Below are 15,858 nucleotides of genomic sequence, written 5' to 3' on the forward strand. Positions count from 1 at the left end.
GTTGAGATTTTGGATTTCTGCTCTTAGAAAGGATTTAAAATAAGTGGTCTTCAGTAGTTCCACAGCGGATCTTCGAGACTGGTACAGATGGGGTCTCCTGGATGTAACGAGTTCTTGCTGCATTAACTGGATTGGGTTGACTCTGTCTGACCAGCTCAGCTGGTTCGTTCTATGAAACGCACTTCTGCTTTCTGGAATCTGAAGGAAGGAGAGAGATAGAAGACAAAGAAGGACAGATGTGTTGGTGGCCAGACCCTGGCTTCTGAACAGTCCTTCCTGATGGCTTCAGGACCTGGGAGGAGCGGCGGAGCAGGTGGCTGCCCTGGGCTTGCCAGACACCTCCATTCCAGCAAGATCCTCCTGGGAGATGTGGTGCCCTCCCTGCCTCTCAGGCACAAGCATATGCTTGTTTGGCCTAAAAAAGTCTCCTTAATTAAAATTAATATCGTAATGCAGTAAATCCTTCTGCCTCCTCTTCCCCTGCCCAGTTACAATTCCCGGCGGCTCTCCAGCCCATAGAGGAGGCTTCTCAAAGTTTCCTGCCTCCTGGAGGAGAGAAGCCATTCCCCGATCACCCAAAAGGACAAAGTACGTGCCCACTGTGCATCCTTGCTTGTCACTGCCCAACATCTGCAAACATTAACTAAAGTGCTGAGCCCATTCAGGTGTAGGACTCACTAGTTGGTTAATGTGATAGACAGCGTTTCCTGTGCCAGCGCTGGCTGGTCACTTCCTGTCATCCAGCACTCTTGAGTGTTGCAGTGGACGCCTGTTTCGTAGGAACACTCAGCCTGTTCCGTAAGAAGGAGCGCCACTTCTCAGCCTGTACTTAGCAGGTCACTGCTGTTGGCCACTCTGCTTTTCTTTTTAAAATTTTAATTATTAAAAAAATTTTTTTTGAGAGTTTCCCTCTGTTGTCCAAGCTGAAGTGCAGTGGTATGATCTTGGCTCACTGTCACCTCTGCCTCCCTAGTAGCTGGGATTACAGGTGTGTGCCACCACGCCTGGCTAATTTTTGTATTTTTAGTAGAGACGGGGTTTCACCATGTTGGCCAGGCTGGTCTTGAACTCCTGACCTCAGGTGATCTGCCTGCCTTGGCCTCCCAGAGTGTTCGGATTACAGGCATGAGCTACTGCTCCCGGTCCCCTTCTTATTTTTATGTTAGTCTTTGGAAACAATTGGCATATATTTTAGTCTGTTTAGGTTACTGTAACAAAATACCATAAACTAGGTGGTTTACAAACAACAGACATTTATTTCTCACGGTTCTGGATGTGGGAAGTCTAAGATCAAGGCGCCAACAGATTTGCTGTCCGGTGAGGGCTTCCTGGTTCATAGAAGGCCATCTTCTCACTACATCCTCACTTGGTGGAAGGCTCAGGAGAGTTCTCTGGAGTCTCTTTTACAAAGGCACAAATCCCATTAATCACCTCCCAAAGGCCCACTGTCTAATAGCATCACTTTGGGCATTAGGTTTTAACATGTGAATTTGGAGAAGGGCAGGCACAAACCTTCAGTCTGTAGCAGCATACAAAAATGTAACAAGAATAATGTGATGAACAGCTAGGTATCCACAAGCTGCTAAAGGTAGAGAATACTACCATATTGGTTACCTATTTCTGTGTAACATATTATGCCAACACTTAGTGGTATAAAACAGTAAACATTTATTATCTCACACATAGTCTGTGGGCCAGGAATATGGAAGCAGCTGAGCTGGGTGGTTCTAGTGGAGGGGAAAGATGTGAGCTGGGGCACCTGAAGGCTTGACTGGGGCAGGAGGATCCATGTCCAAGATCGACTTCACCTGGCTGTTGGCTGGCAAGAGGGCTCAGTTCTTTGCCATATAGACCTTTCCACAGAGCTGCTTGAGTGTCCTCACAACATGGCAGGCGGCTTCCCCCAGCCTCAGTGATTCAAGAGAGAGTATAGAGAGAGTAGAGAGGAAGCTGCCGTGCCTTTTATGACCTGGTCTCATTAGTCATACACTGTCATTTCTGCTTATGTCTGTTCACTAGAAGCAAGTCACTAAATTCAGGCCACACTCAAAGAGAGAGGAATTAGGTTCCACTCTTTGAAGGGAGTGTCAAAGAATATGTGGATATATATATATATTCTTTTTTTTTTTTCTTTTGAGATGGAGTCTCACCACTCTGTCACCCAGGCTGGAGTGCAGTGATGTGATCTCAGCTCACCGCAACCTCCGCCTGCCAGGTTCAAGTGATTCTTCTGCCTCAGCCTCCCAAGTAGCTGGAATTTATAGGCACACACAACCACACCTGGCTAATTTGGGTATTTTTAATAAGACAGGGTTTCACTATGTTGGCCAGGCTGGTCTCGAATTCCTGACCTCAGGTGATCTGCCCGCCTCAGCCTCCCAAAGTGCTGGGATTACAGGCATGAGCCACCATGCCCAGCCTGTGGATGTATTTTAAAGCATCATAACACCATTGCAGCTAGAGCCCTTCCCCAGTTGCATCTTGTCTTTCACACAGAGGTAACTACCGTTGAAGTTTGATCCTTGTTTATGGCCTAGTACATGTATAAGTATTTCTATCCCTGTTAATTCTGCATTTTATCTGTAAGCGTTATGTAAATGATATCACCTTGTATTTTTTTCTGTAGTGTGCTTTTTTTTTTTTTTTTTTTGAGATGGAGTCTTGCTCTGTTGCCCAGGCTGGAGTGCAGTGGTGTGATCTCGGCTCACTGCAAGCTCCACCTCCTGGGTTCAAGCGATTCTCCTGCCTCAGCCTCCCGAGTAGCTGGGATTACAGGCGCCCGCCACTGCACACAGCTAATTTTTGTATTTTTGGTAGAGACGAGGTTTCGCCATGTTGGCCAGGCTGGAATCGAACTCCTGGCCTCAAGTGATCCGCCTGCCTTGGCCTCCCAAAATGCTAGGATTGCAGGCCTGAGCCACCGCGCCCATCCAGTGTGCCTTTTTTGCTTAACATTATGTTTGTGAGATTAACATTATGTTTGTGAGATTCATCCATGTGAAAACAGGTGGCTGTATTTCATGCATTTTCACTGCTGTGTGGTATTGCATTGTACAAACATAAGACTATTTGTCGTTCTCCATTGATGGATGCTTAGTTGGGTTCCTATGACTTGCTGCTACAAACAAGGTTGTCTTGAGTACTCAGGTATGTGTCTCTCTGTGAACGTGAGCTGGATTTGTCAGTATATTTAGCAAGGATTGGAATTGCTATGGGAGAGAGTACAGTAATCTTCAAATGTACTAGAAACAGCTAAATTTTATTCCAAAGTGTGTGGGTGTCCTCATGAGTGGTCTCACTGACAGCATATGAGTTTCCTCTTCTCCTTTTTCTTGACAGCACTTGGTGTTGTCAGACATTTTACATTTTTGTCTAATGCGTGAAAGTGCTGTCTACATGAGGTATTAATTTGCATTTCCCTGCGTGCCAGTGAGGCTAACATCTTTCCATGTATCTATTTTCACATATATATTTTTTCATATATTTGGTATTCTGTGAATGACTGGCCATATCTTTTGCACCTTTTTTTCTATTTTCTTATTGATCAATCTGATCCGTTGTTGAGTTTATGTACCATAAATATCTTTTTTCTTTTCTTCCTTCTAACATAATGTAGAAGCTAAGAGTGTGGATTCTGGGGCCACATTGCCAGGGTTAAATCCCAGCTTCAGCACTTCCTGTGTGGCCTTAGGCTTAATCTGTGTGTGCCTCAGTGTCCTCATCTGCAAAATGGGATGATGGCTCCCCACGGTGGGCCTGGGAGGATGCGCAGGTTCGTATCTGTGAAGCAGTTAGTGCCTGTCATAGTAAGCACAAGATAGACTAATGCAACTTAGTGTGCTGGGCCCTGTGTGGCCACACGGGGCTGTATGCACAGGTGTCACCATGGCCAGAGCTGGAGCTCAGATGTGTCTGAGAAGATTGGCAGATGCTGCTTCACTCTGGCTCCCGGTCTCCTGGGTGGCCCTGCTTCCATCCCTGAGCTGCCTGAACGGAAAACGAAATCCCATCCCCGCTCCAGGGGGTGCCTGGGAATTGGAAGGCATCAGGCTCCTCACAGCAAAAATAGAAGCCTCATTTGCTTAGGAGAGAACAATGACGAGGAGGCAAGCCAGCAGAGGCGGCCTTGGCGGGCTGTGTACACCCTCTGCTTGTCCCCACACTCCCTGGGGTCAGACGTAGACGTGGCTAAGCTGCCTGCAGACCTTCTCTTCCCCTTCATCCTGGCCTGCAGTGGGCATCAGGGTCCATCCTGGGACGTGGGCTGTCTTGGCACCAAGTTCCAGTTCTTAATACCTCAGTGTCGCACTGTTCCCTGATTTCTCAAAGCCAGGCAGGAATTGCAGAAAACAAGGTCGGTTTAGTATCGAGAATCACTGGAGAGCCGTGTCAGAGCCCTGTTGAGAAGGGCACAGGGAACTGTGTTCCTGTCTACCTGATGCTGTGGGCTGCACAAGGACAGACTCACTGAAGATTACAGGCCAGGGGGAAGAGGGCACGTTTAGTGTCAACCCCACACAGAAGAAGTTAGCTCCGCTGGGCGCGGTGGGCACTTTGGGAGGCTGAGGCGGGTGGATCACCTGAGGTCAGGAGTTCAAGACCAGCCTGGCCAACATGGCAAAACTGCATCTTTACTAAAAATACAAAAATTAACCTGTTGTGGTGGCATATGCCTGTAATCCGAGCTACTCGGGAGGCTGAGGTGGGAGAATTGCTTGAACCCGGGGTGGGAGAGGTTGCAGTGAGCTGCACTCCAGCCTGGGCAACAGAAACTCTGTCTTAAAAAAAAAAAAAAAAAGAACAAGTCAGCTCAGCCCAACTGCAAGGAGCTCCTGGGTTTATTTAAGTGAGTCTCAGATAACTTTACATAAAAGCAAATGTGTAAAAAGCGATAAAGTCAGATATATTGAACATTTGTCCTGAGGGCAAATTTCTGAGCTCTAAAAGCCAGTTTGGTTTTAGATAACATCTGTGAGTCTGGAAACAGGCTGAAATACTCTATATCTGCACTCCCAACTCTGCCTTTGGCTGTGTGAGCCCCCGTGGTCTCCTTGAAAGAATTGGTCCCCAGTGGGTGAACTAATCACCCATGAAGAGTCTCCCATTTCAAATCTGGAATAAAAAGTGAGGACTTGGGGGCAGAATGTTACTCATCACATGTGGCCCGTCACTACTAGACTTCAAGGTAAGTTTCCAAGAACAGAGCTCTGTGACCATTTTCATGATAGCAATTTGTACATTATTACTAAGTAATTTTAATGCCGTGTTTACAGGCCACCTTCCCAAACAAAACAATTGTTTCTGAAAGTTAGACTCTTGAAGACTTAACTTTTAATCCAGTTTGTTCTCAAAACATTTGCACAAATGAGTCTTGAGGTTTGAGCTTTCTATTCTAAAGGCTCAGCTTCTTGCCCAGGAGAAAAATAATACATGCTCATGTTTATAAATAGAGTTATGGCATTGGAGTCCTTTACATTGCAGCCAGCCTAGGGACTCAGTTATTCAGAATTTAAACATTTTACTTGTAAAGAGCACTTTGGTATCCACCCCAAGGGCCCTGCTCTGCCTGTCTCAGCACCATCTCTGTGTGTCCCATCAGGAAGCAACAGACAACTCCCTAAGCCCCACAGTAAAAACGTCTCTCCTGGTCTGGGGGTGCATCCATCCCCCGTGTCCCCAGTCCCATCCTGGGTGTTCTGGGATTCCAGCCACAGCTGGGGGGACACCGCCATCTCACTGCATCCCTCTTGCGGCAGCTTGGCTGAGCTACAGGGCCGGGCCGCAGGAGGCCTCCTTGTGCCGGAGCTCACCTTGTGCCGGAGCTCACCTTGTGCCAGGTGTTGAGCTCTGCCAGCTGCCCGGCCCCACTGTGAGGCCGCCCTGTGCAGGTGAGTTCGCTGGCAGCCCAGCCAGCCCACGAAGGCCATGTGAGTGTGAACCCCCATTACAAGCTTTCCCTCATGAGATGGCGCTGATCAGTCTGGGGGATACCTGCCTTTCAGTATGGGCTGCAGCCATCAGGCTGGTACCAGGAGGAGCCAGGTTGAGCTGGCACTGGGGCGACGCTCTGTCTTTGATGCACCCTGATGCTTCCCCCATCCTTCTGACCATGGTGCTCAGCACAGACCCCTTCCAACCCATCCCAGGGCCTCTGCTCAGTATGGCCAGAGCCTCCTGTCAACAAGTGTGTCACTGCCTTAGGGTTATTATTGTTCACCAGATTCCACTTGCTCTACAACCCAGGCACAGTGCACCAGAGTTTCCCAAACCTGTTTGCCAGTGCCAGCCCCTTAGCAAGTGCAGCGTTGCCCATTTCACTCTGGGAAATGCAGCTATAGCTCTGGGGCCAGCTAGAGGAAGGAGTGTGATTGTGCCTTCCCGGGACAACTTCCAGGTCTGGGAGTCTGTGATGTTGTGAGTGTTGCCTTAGCTTTGCTAAGAAAATGCTTAGGGAGATGGATTCCTTCACCCATTCTTCCACTCATGTGCCTTTCTGGCTCCAGGGCTGGTGTCCCCTGCTTTGGAGGGGACGCTCACATGAGCTGCCCTATTGGGGGTCTGTCAAGGTTCTCTTAGCCTAAGCGGCTTCCTGTCTCGGGCTCCCCCTCCCCAGCCATTTGGGTCACCTTGGGTCCCTGAGGATCGCTTCTGGATCTTGGACCCCCTCACAAGCTCCTGTGACATAATAATCAAAGGTAATCAGGAAATGTATGAATCATCTTCTTTAAGGAATACTTAGCATTTCTGCTCATTCCAGAGTCCCTGGAAGCATGGCATTTCAAAGGCTCGGTTAGATCACAAGTCCCATTTACTGCCAGAAATTTGCACGTAGAATAATACAGAGCCTATGATGGCAGTTGAAGTGGTATCCTGTGAGAAAATTAATTAGTCCTGAAACTAAATGCCAACAGCCTCAGCAAAATATTCATGAGAGAAGCGAACCTCGTGCGTGGTGTTTGAAGTCAGGCAGCTGAGGCTGTGTACTGGACGTGTTCTCTGTGGCTGAGTTCTGCTGTAGATTCTGGGCTAGTCTAGGCAAGGCCTACCTCTCCTTCTGGACTGGCTCCCTGGGCTGGGGGCTCAGGGAGGCCCTGCACCCTGGAGAAGGAGGGAGCCCCTGAGCCTCTTTGGCCTTCTTTTTATGTGTCCCTCTGGGCTGCAGGGCTGCAGAATAAACCAGCTCCCAAGCCTCCAGACAAAAATAAAGACCTGTGAATGGCTACACTTGGAGAGCAGAGTGTTTTCATATCATGGGGAGACCTGTGTACTTAATTTATGGTCTGAAGATCGAGAAGGATTTAATTGTTCCGAAAATGGTGAGAAAAGAGCAGGCCCCAGCCTTTCTGTCTGATCACAAACAGCCGAGGGGGACTGGGGAAGTGGCCTGGTCCTCACTGCCCCTGGAGGGGCAGGAAGAGGATGGAGTGATGTGCTTGGCAGATGCAGGAATGGCCAGGAAGTGGGAAAAGCCTAGGGTTTCCAAGCCGTGTCTGATCCTCTGTGTTCCTTCTGCCTGCTGGGATGGAGCCCGCCCCCCAAATATGCCTGACCCACTGGTGACTCAGAGTCAGCTGCCACCATGGCCTTCCCGGCTCTCGTGACCTTGCTGGGCATGACTTTCAGGGGAGCCCTCTGTCCAGGAGACATAGGTCACTTGAATCACACAGCCGTGCTTTAGCGAATGCTAGCCAGGGGCCCTGGAGAGGGCAAGGTCAGGGCACTCCTGCATGGAAACGAAAATGAATATTTTTCTCTGCAGAAAATGAAAAGTGGTGCTGGGTCCAAGTGGTAGGTGACCTGGCTTTTGAGCGAAAATGCTGCTGGGAAATGAGAGAAAAGAAACATGAAAAGAATTCAAATGAGGGTTGTGGACAGGGGCCCAGAGGCCTGATTCCTCCGCCCTCCGCAAAGGCTGGGTGTGTGATGCCTATAAATAGACACTCAAAACCCGTTCTAAATGGAGTGAAGACATGGGCCTGCTTCCTCTTATGGAAAGGCCTTACATAAGGTGCAGTGCTGCTGTTGCTCCTGGGCGGTGTGATGATTCTGTGCCTTTGTCGGAAGTCAGTGTGAAGCCTGTGGGGCTTCTGGGGTATGCACATGGATGAGCTCTGGCCTTTCTGGAGACTCGCAGACTCTGGGAAGGAGGCGGTGGGCGATGGGCAGGTCTCCTAGGGCTGGGAAGCAGTCCTGAGACAGTCTCCGGGTTTCCTGAGGCGCTTCTGGGCCAGGAGCAAGTGGGAAAAGCTGGACTGCAGGGCTTGGTCAAGTGACAGCTGCCCAGAAGCTGGGGTTTAGGGTGCCTGGAGAGGACAGGGGCTGGCAGGCCTGACTTTCTCACTGATCCACTTGGGGTCACAGAGCCAACCTGTAACAGAGTGAGGAACTGAGGCCGCATTCCTGGACTCCCAGTGGAGGGTTCTTGCTGCTGGACTAACCTTTAGTTCATGCACTCACCCAGAAATTACTTATTTTTGGAGGACCGCAGATGGCGAGCTTAGGAGTGAAGAAGGGAATACTATTCGATGCTAATGTGATTCCAGGCAACATCCTAGAGGTTTCCTTGCAATTCACCTTCCCAGCCACCTTTGAAGTAGTTATTGTCCAGTTTTACTGCGATGAAACTGACAGAGATGGTGTGAAGGGATTTTCTGACGTTCACACAGGAAGCAAGCAGCCCACGCTGACTCCACTGCGGAAAGCGTGTGTGTGATTGACATGCTTTTTGTGTGGTGCTCACTTTGGGTGTGATAAAGAGGCCTCCTTGCAAAGGGCCAGGATCTGTGAAGCACCATGTTGCTTCACAGAACAGGCCGTGAAAAGCCACAGAAGCACCATACCCTGGGAAAGAAATGGAACAACGGTGCAAACAGCCAGTTTCCCCTGAGCAGAGGCAAGCAGGTTATGGCTCTGCAGCTCCCTTAACGGGTAGCTTATTCAACATGGAAACATCTTTAGCCTCCTCAGAGACGTTGGGTCATCTCCTTTACATGGGGACCAGAAGTATCTGCCCTGGGCCATTTTGGGTGGAGGAAATTTCGTAATTATAACCCTCTGCTAGGGGTGTCTACTTAGGAAGTGAGAGCAACTGACCGCTTTCTCAGAGAAGTGAAGACGCTGAGTAGACTAAACCTTTGTGATGAAGTCGAAGCCGCTGTGTTGCCTGTGTCCTGATTCCTTCCCCAGTGAATGGGGCTCTTCCCTACGACTGCAGACCCCAGGACCAGATTGCAGGTGCCCTGTCCAGCAGCGCAGCCATTCGTGAAGGGCTCGCAGCCTGGCCCGGCTCAACAGCTGACGCCCCCGGGAGGAGGCTGTATTACCATCCTTTTTGAAAGGAACACAGAAAGCCCTTTGTAACTTTGTCTGTAGCCAACATGGAGGGAGAGGCAGAATTCAGATGTGATGTTGCAGACAATTGAACACCCCTCCTCCTGTTCCACCCCAGCTTCCTGCCTGTAGCCTTCTAATGCCCTTGCCCTGAATTCCTGATCCAACCCAAGGGCCTGGCCTTGAAACCCCCGAGCCTGCTGGCAGTAGCTTCCTCTTCAGCCTTCCTGTGCAGAGCTTCCTCTATTCAGGGAAGTCTGAGACCTGGTGGCCTCTTTCTCATTCTTTTCATGAAACCGTCTTGCCCAGGAGAAGGTGGGCTGAGACCCCGGGCATTGGAAAGGAGAGGTGGTCCTCCTTCCTCTCTTCACTTTCATCGCTGTCGTCTCCCCGCCCACCCCCATATGCACACCCTCCGCAGTCTGAAAGTGTCATGAAGCACCAGCTCTGCAAACCCGTGGGGTCAAGCTTTGTTGTGGGAAAATACATATTCATGAGGGCTTTGAGGAGCCTCATTAAAATGCAGAGAGTCTCTCCTTTCAGAATGGTGCATAAGCCGTCTCTTTATTTGCCCAACACATTGTTCTTAAGGCAATAATTATGCGATGAATGGCTAAAGAAACATTTTAATTATTTGTTTAGGGTAATTTCTGATTATCTCATTAGAATTATAATCTGTCCACTTTTACAGGTGATTCAAAGCCTCATATTTACATTTTTATACTTGAAGGAGCTCTATGTGCGCACCTGTATCATTGCTGAAGTGAAAGTAATTTTCTCTGTTTTCTTCTGCTTTATTCCAGAAAGATTTGATCACCAGGAGATTTTTCGGGACATTACCAAACCACTCATTTTAGGTAAGAAATACGAGGCAGCGTTGCATGGAATGAGGTTTTGCTTTTGCTATGTGGGGAGCGGACCGTTTCACTGGAGGCAAAATGCTACATTGCAGGCAGAGCTGGCAACTGCCGTGGCTCTTTGTTTTCTGGGATCCTGTGTGTGTGAGCTCGGGGAGTTTGAAGCTGGGGTTTGAGTCACAACCAAGGAGTGGATGGACACTGGGGACACTGCTGGCACTTACCTTGCCCGGAACCGACCTGCCCACCACCCAATGACAACACAGCAAGACACGCACTCCCCATCTGTCCTCTCCTCATCATACTGGTGTTTCTGTAAACCATGGTCCTCACCAGACTCAGTCATTGATTTGTGTAACCCCTACCTAGGTTCCTAGTTACAGCGAAAGTAGACACATGTATATCGGCAACAATAGGTAGCACTCGAACCTTTCACTCTCCAGTGTGGGCAGTGGCTGATCTACTTTGAGAAGGGACCAGCCATTGTGAGATACCAGGAAGCTGAGCAGAAGAAATCTAACTTTGATAAAAAGAGGCCTCCTCATCTTGCCAGGGATGGAGCGTGGTCCATCCTCCCTCCCTGTGCATGGAGCAGTATTGCAGCCCTGATGACACTGCCCCATGGTCAGCATCTGGCTTGCCCTTGCCCTGTAGGACTGGTAGGAACAGAGCCCTGGTGCCAGCCGAGTGTTCCACACAGGGGAGACTTGCAAGGGACAGGTTCTGCACTGCAGATGAATTGGCTGTCTTCTTCTGTGGCTGGAGACACACAAGGCGGCGGTGTTGTAGGGAAGCCGGTGTACGGGGTGGGGCGTGTTTGGAGAACGAGGAGCAGAGGGCATTGTTGCTGGAGTTAAAGAAGCAGAGCCAGGGATGGTCTTCATGTCCTGATGCCCAGAGCAGGCCTGAGCTTCTGATGGATTCTGGGGGTTCTTATGTATTCTTGGGAAGGAGCATGTGGTAAGCTTGGACAGGGAGGCAGTTCAGAGTGTTACATGCAAGGCAGCGGTGGCCTTGGGAACACCCCTCCTGCCCGACCAAGGCAAGGAACACTGTGTGTCCCAGTGCGGAATCTCTGTGCCAGTTGTGAGGGGACGGATGAAGACCAGCAGGGGCGAGGACGGGATTCTGGAGTGTCAAGACTCAGGTTCAGAATCACAGTTTTTCTTCCAGGGCAGCACAAGGCCACAAGTCTGGCTATTTGAAGCCACCCAAAAAGCCATTATTTGTAAAGCAAGGCGGCTTTATTGATTTTACTTTCTGCCCTGCATCTTTCCCACATCGTGGTAACCACTCACCACCCCTGTTCTGCTGGTGAGGCAGGAATTCCCTTGCATCCAGTTGGGGAGCATTCTTGTCACAAATGTCCTGGGTGAATTATGCGGTGGCTCTCCGTGGAGGGAGCACATTCACAAGGCATTTAAGAGATGCAGGACAATCAGCCCTCGTCCATGAAACAGGATGAAACGTAGAAGAGCTGCGTGATTATTAATGGGTTTGGACATAAGCTGGAGTATTTACTGAAATTTTTCTCAGTTGTCAGTTTTCAAAGTTTGTGAATGTACTTTTGTGCTCTCAACAGGCCTTTTCTGCTCTATTTAACTTTCTGCTTAGGGTTGTAAACATACTTCAGCCGTAATGACATTAGATACATCATCCACTCTCAGCTCTGAAAATGCTGGAGATTTTGATTATCACCAGCAGTAAGGACAGCTTTTGAAGGGAGATGTTACTTACGGAGACACAGCTCATGATTCCATAAAATTCCAGTCTTCTGGGAGCCCAGGGTTAAGCAGCTGCCTCAGCCCATCCACCCTCTAGGGACTGTCCACGGTGAAATTGGCTTCTTGACGTTTTCCTTATGGAACCTGGGGTGTAATTACATTCTGTTAGAGTCATAGGGTGGTTCTATTTATGCCTGTAAGGTATAAGGTATTTTTTCCTTCTGAGTCTAGAAAAGACCTACTGGAATTTTTATGTATCCTGAAATACTATTAGATGATCAAAATCAATTGCAATAGAGAAGGTGCTGGGCTCTCTTCCCAATTGCTCTCACCCATCTGCAGTGTAATAGGCCTATCATGTAAGTGAATATACTCATCACAATGCTCTGCAGCTTCCCAGCAGAAAAGCATATTCCTTCTCAGAGAGAAAGGCGGCAAGGAGATGGATATTTTTAAATGCCAATTATGCCAGAATGAGTCTCTGTGAGGAGATCTGTAAAGAGAAGAAAGGGCCTGGGTTTATTTATTTTTCTACTGCAAATGGAATCATTCTGTAGCTTCAGAATACTAATACCCGTGGTGTGCCTGATGTCTTTTCATAGGATAATTTGTGAATGTGCTTCCACTTACAGGAAAAGTTTGAGGCTCTTTTCTTATTCTTCTTTTTTTTTTTTTTTGAGAATTAAATTCTAGGCCTCACTATATCCTATGATAACCATCCTATAGGCCCTTGATCTATAAAATGTGTGAATAATGAAATATATAAAATCAGCGATTATCCTGAAGGAACACAGAAAAGATTAATAAGCTGTATTTAAATCACGGCAAGTCTCAGAACATATATTAAGTTAGAAGACATCACGTCCTGAAAATGACGGGCTGATGTGATACTAGCATGTACCCCAGTATGGATGCATATAAATGCTGTGTAAAACCTAGCCCAAAGTGTTCTTTAAAACCTAAGATCCAAAGAAAGGCATGGAAATTCCAAGCTATGAGACATGAAGAGAAAACACAAAGCCAGAGCACTAAGGGAGGAGGCCATGAGACCCCCCAAGCAGTGAGGTTCCTGATGGAGAGCCAGGATGATGAAGACTGTGCGACATTTGTGCAGGGAGAGACACGGCAATGGCTGGGACAGGGTAGCAAGGCTAGGAGCAAGTGCTCACATGTATAGGAAGCCAGGAGGTGGCAGACGTGTGTTATGGACCAGGTGGGAAGTGATGCAGGACAGCTGGTTGGCCACATAGGAAAAGAGAAAAGATAAAGTGAGATCCCTACCTCACAGCACATGTACCAGTAAACAGCCATAGAATTAAAGGCCTATGCCGGGCACGGTGATTCACACCTGTAATCCCAGCATTTTGGGAGGCCGAGGTGGGTAGATCACCTGAGGTCGGGAGTTCGAGATGAGCCTGGCCAACATGGCGAAACCCCATCTCTACTAAAAATATAAAAAATTAGCTGGGTGTGGTGGCGGACACCTATAATCCCAGCTACTCGGGAGGCTGAGGCAGGAGAATTGCTTGAACCTGGGGGGCGGAGGTTGCAGTGAGCGAGATCGTGCCACTGCACTCCAGCCTGGGTGACAGAATGAGACTCCATCTCAAAAAAAAAGAAAAAAAAAAAAGGCCGAAATGTAAAGACAAAAATGTTAAAATACATAGAAGATTTTTTCTATCTGCTCTTGAGGTGGGAAACATACACACATCATAAAAGAAAAGATGGATTAATCAAACATCAGTATTAGCAACTTCTTTAAGAGAACTACAGGCTGGAATAAATATTCATGATGAATTTACTGTGAGAGATTTGTATTCTGTTTGTATCAAGAACTCTTTCAAATTAATTTTAAAAAGACAATAGAATTGAAAAATGAGCAAATACTATGAAGAAGAAAAAATGAAAATGTCAAATAGACAAATGAACTCTGCCTTGCTCCTAATCTGGGAACTGCCTGGGAGACCATGAGATGTTGGCAAATTAGAAAGTCTGATAATCGAAGGGTTGCCCAGAGTGTGAAGCAAGGGGGCCTTCATGTCCTGTTTATCAAGGGCAAATTAGTAAAACCTCTTTGGAGAACAATTAGGTGTTATCTAGTAAGGTTGAAATGTGGATCTCCCATGACCCAGCAATTCTGCTCATGAAAGGGATTCAGTGTTGTATTAGTCAGTTCTCTTGAAAACAGAACCAATAGGATCAGTTTATCTTAGAGTTTATGTATCGATCAATCAATTGATTGATCAATTGATATAAGGTATTGGCTTGCATGATATGGCATCTGGGAAGTCTCGCAATCTGCCATCTGCAAGCTGGAGACCCAGGGAAGCCAGTATTGTAGTGCAAAGGCCTGGGAAGCAGAGAACTGGTGCAGATTCCAGTCCAGGCCGAAAGGCCTGAGAACCAGCAGCATGGAGAGCAGAGAAGACCAATGTCCCAGTCAAGCAGTCAGGCAGAGAGTGAATTCAACCCTCCTCTGCTGTTTTGTTCTATGCAGGTCCTCACTGGAGTGGACGATGCCCCCCTACACTGAGGAGGGCCGTCTGCTTTACTCAGTCTGCCAATTCCAATGCTAACCTCTTCCAGAAACACCTCACAGACTATCCAGAAACTGTTAAACAGACGCATGGGCACCTTGTGGCCCAGTCAGGTTGATACATAAAATTAACCATCACAAGTGGGTCACAACCAGCGTTTTCTAAAAATATGAACCGGACTGGAACAGAAGATATCAGAGTTTGTTCTGCATAGTGAATGATAGTGATCCTGAGAAGGGGGACTTTGAGGGGATGGGACTGACAGCGATGGTTAAGCCTGAATGGAGGTTTGCTACATTGTTTTCTATACTTCTGTGTATTTGCAAAGTTGAGGAGAAAAGAAGTTGTGGTAAACCCCTGGATGTAGGCACACGGACCCCAGTGTTCTGTGCTGTGGGTCCCTCTGATGGAGCCGTCTTGCTGGTTCATCCTCCACCTTGGCTGACTACCTGGCCTGACCCTTGTACAGGTGGTTCTGTCTGTCTCTTCATTGAAATGGGTGGGATTTATTGATTTATTTAGAGACAGGGTCTTGCTCTACTGCCCAGGCTGGAGTGCAGTGGTCTGATCATGGCGCACTGCAACCCTGAGCTCCAGGGCTCAATCAACCCTTCCTCCTTGGCCTCCTGAGTAGCAGGGACTACAGGCATGTGCCACCACACCCAGCTTATTTTTATGTATTTTTTTTATAGAGGTGGGATTTTGCCATGTTGACCAGACTGGTCTTGAACTCCTTGGCCCCTAGAGTGCTAGGATTACAAGTGTAAGCAATCATTCCCTGTGTGAAATGAGTAGGATTTCTGAATGAGCCAGGCTTTGCACATTGACCTGGCTCTGCCTCTTGAACTGCTGCCTTCACATGGGAGGCTCCTTCTGGCCCTGCCTGTGTGGCTGATTCCTCTCTCAGGTGCTTCTCTTTATCTTCACAGACGAGGCTCATGGGCTTCACTTTTTGGGACCTTAGGTGGACATCTGAGTCCACAGCCCTCCTGCCTGGCTTCTGTCTCTGTGGATTTGCAGGCCTGCTTGTCCCGTATCCTCCAGTGCCCAGCCCAGTGCCTCATGTACAGTGGATGCTCAAGAAGTGTGTAGTCATCACATAGCTCTAGTTTCTTATTTTTATTTTTATTTATTTATTTTTTTTGAGACAGGGTCTCTCACTCTGTCACCCAGGCTGGAGTGCAGTGGCATGATCATAACTCACTGCAGCCTTGAACTGGGCTCAAGCAATCTTCCCATCTCAGCCCCCTGAGTAGCTAGGACTACAGGTGAGTGCCACCATGCCCAGCTAATTTTAAAATCTTTTGTAGAGAGGGCATTTCACCATATTGTTCAGACTGGTCTCGAACTCCTGGCCTCAAGTGGTCCTCCCACGTGGGCCTCCCGCAGTGCTGGGATTACAGGCATGAG

The 15,858-nt window shown here is 48.3% G+C and overlaps 1 protein-coding gene across 8 annotated transcripts in view; it reads left to right on the forward strand.

The window, feature by feature from the left end:
• The window catches only part of APBA2 (amyloid beta precursor protein binding family A member 2), a 222,511-nt gene that overhangs the window by 90,244 nt on the left and 116,409 nt on the right, over nucleotides 1–15,858 (forward strand). For all 8 annotated transcript variants that reach the window (XM_063698431.1, XM_063698432.1, XM_063698433.1 and 5 more), the window contains one exon: nucleotides 10,134–10,187. The gene's annotated coding sequence lies outside the window, so the exon portion shown is untranslated. The remainder of the gene's footprint in view (nucleotides 1–10,133; nucleotides 10,188–15,858) is intronic.

The sequence above is a fragment of the Gorilla gorilla genome, chromosome 16 (assembly GCF_029281585.2).
Source record: "Gorilla gorilla gorilla isolate KB3781 chromosome 16, NHGRI_mGorGor1-v2.1_pri, whole genome shotgun sequence".
NCBI lineage: Eukaryota > Metazoa > Chordata > Mammalia > Primates > Hominidae > Gorilla > Gorilla gorilla.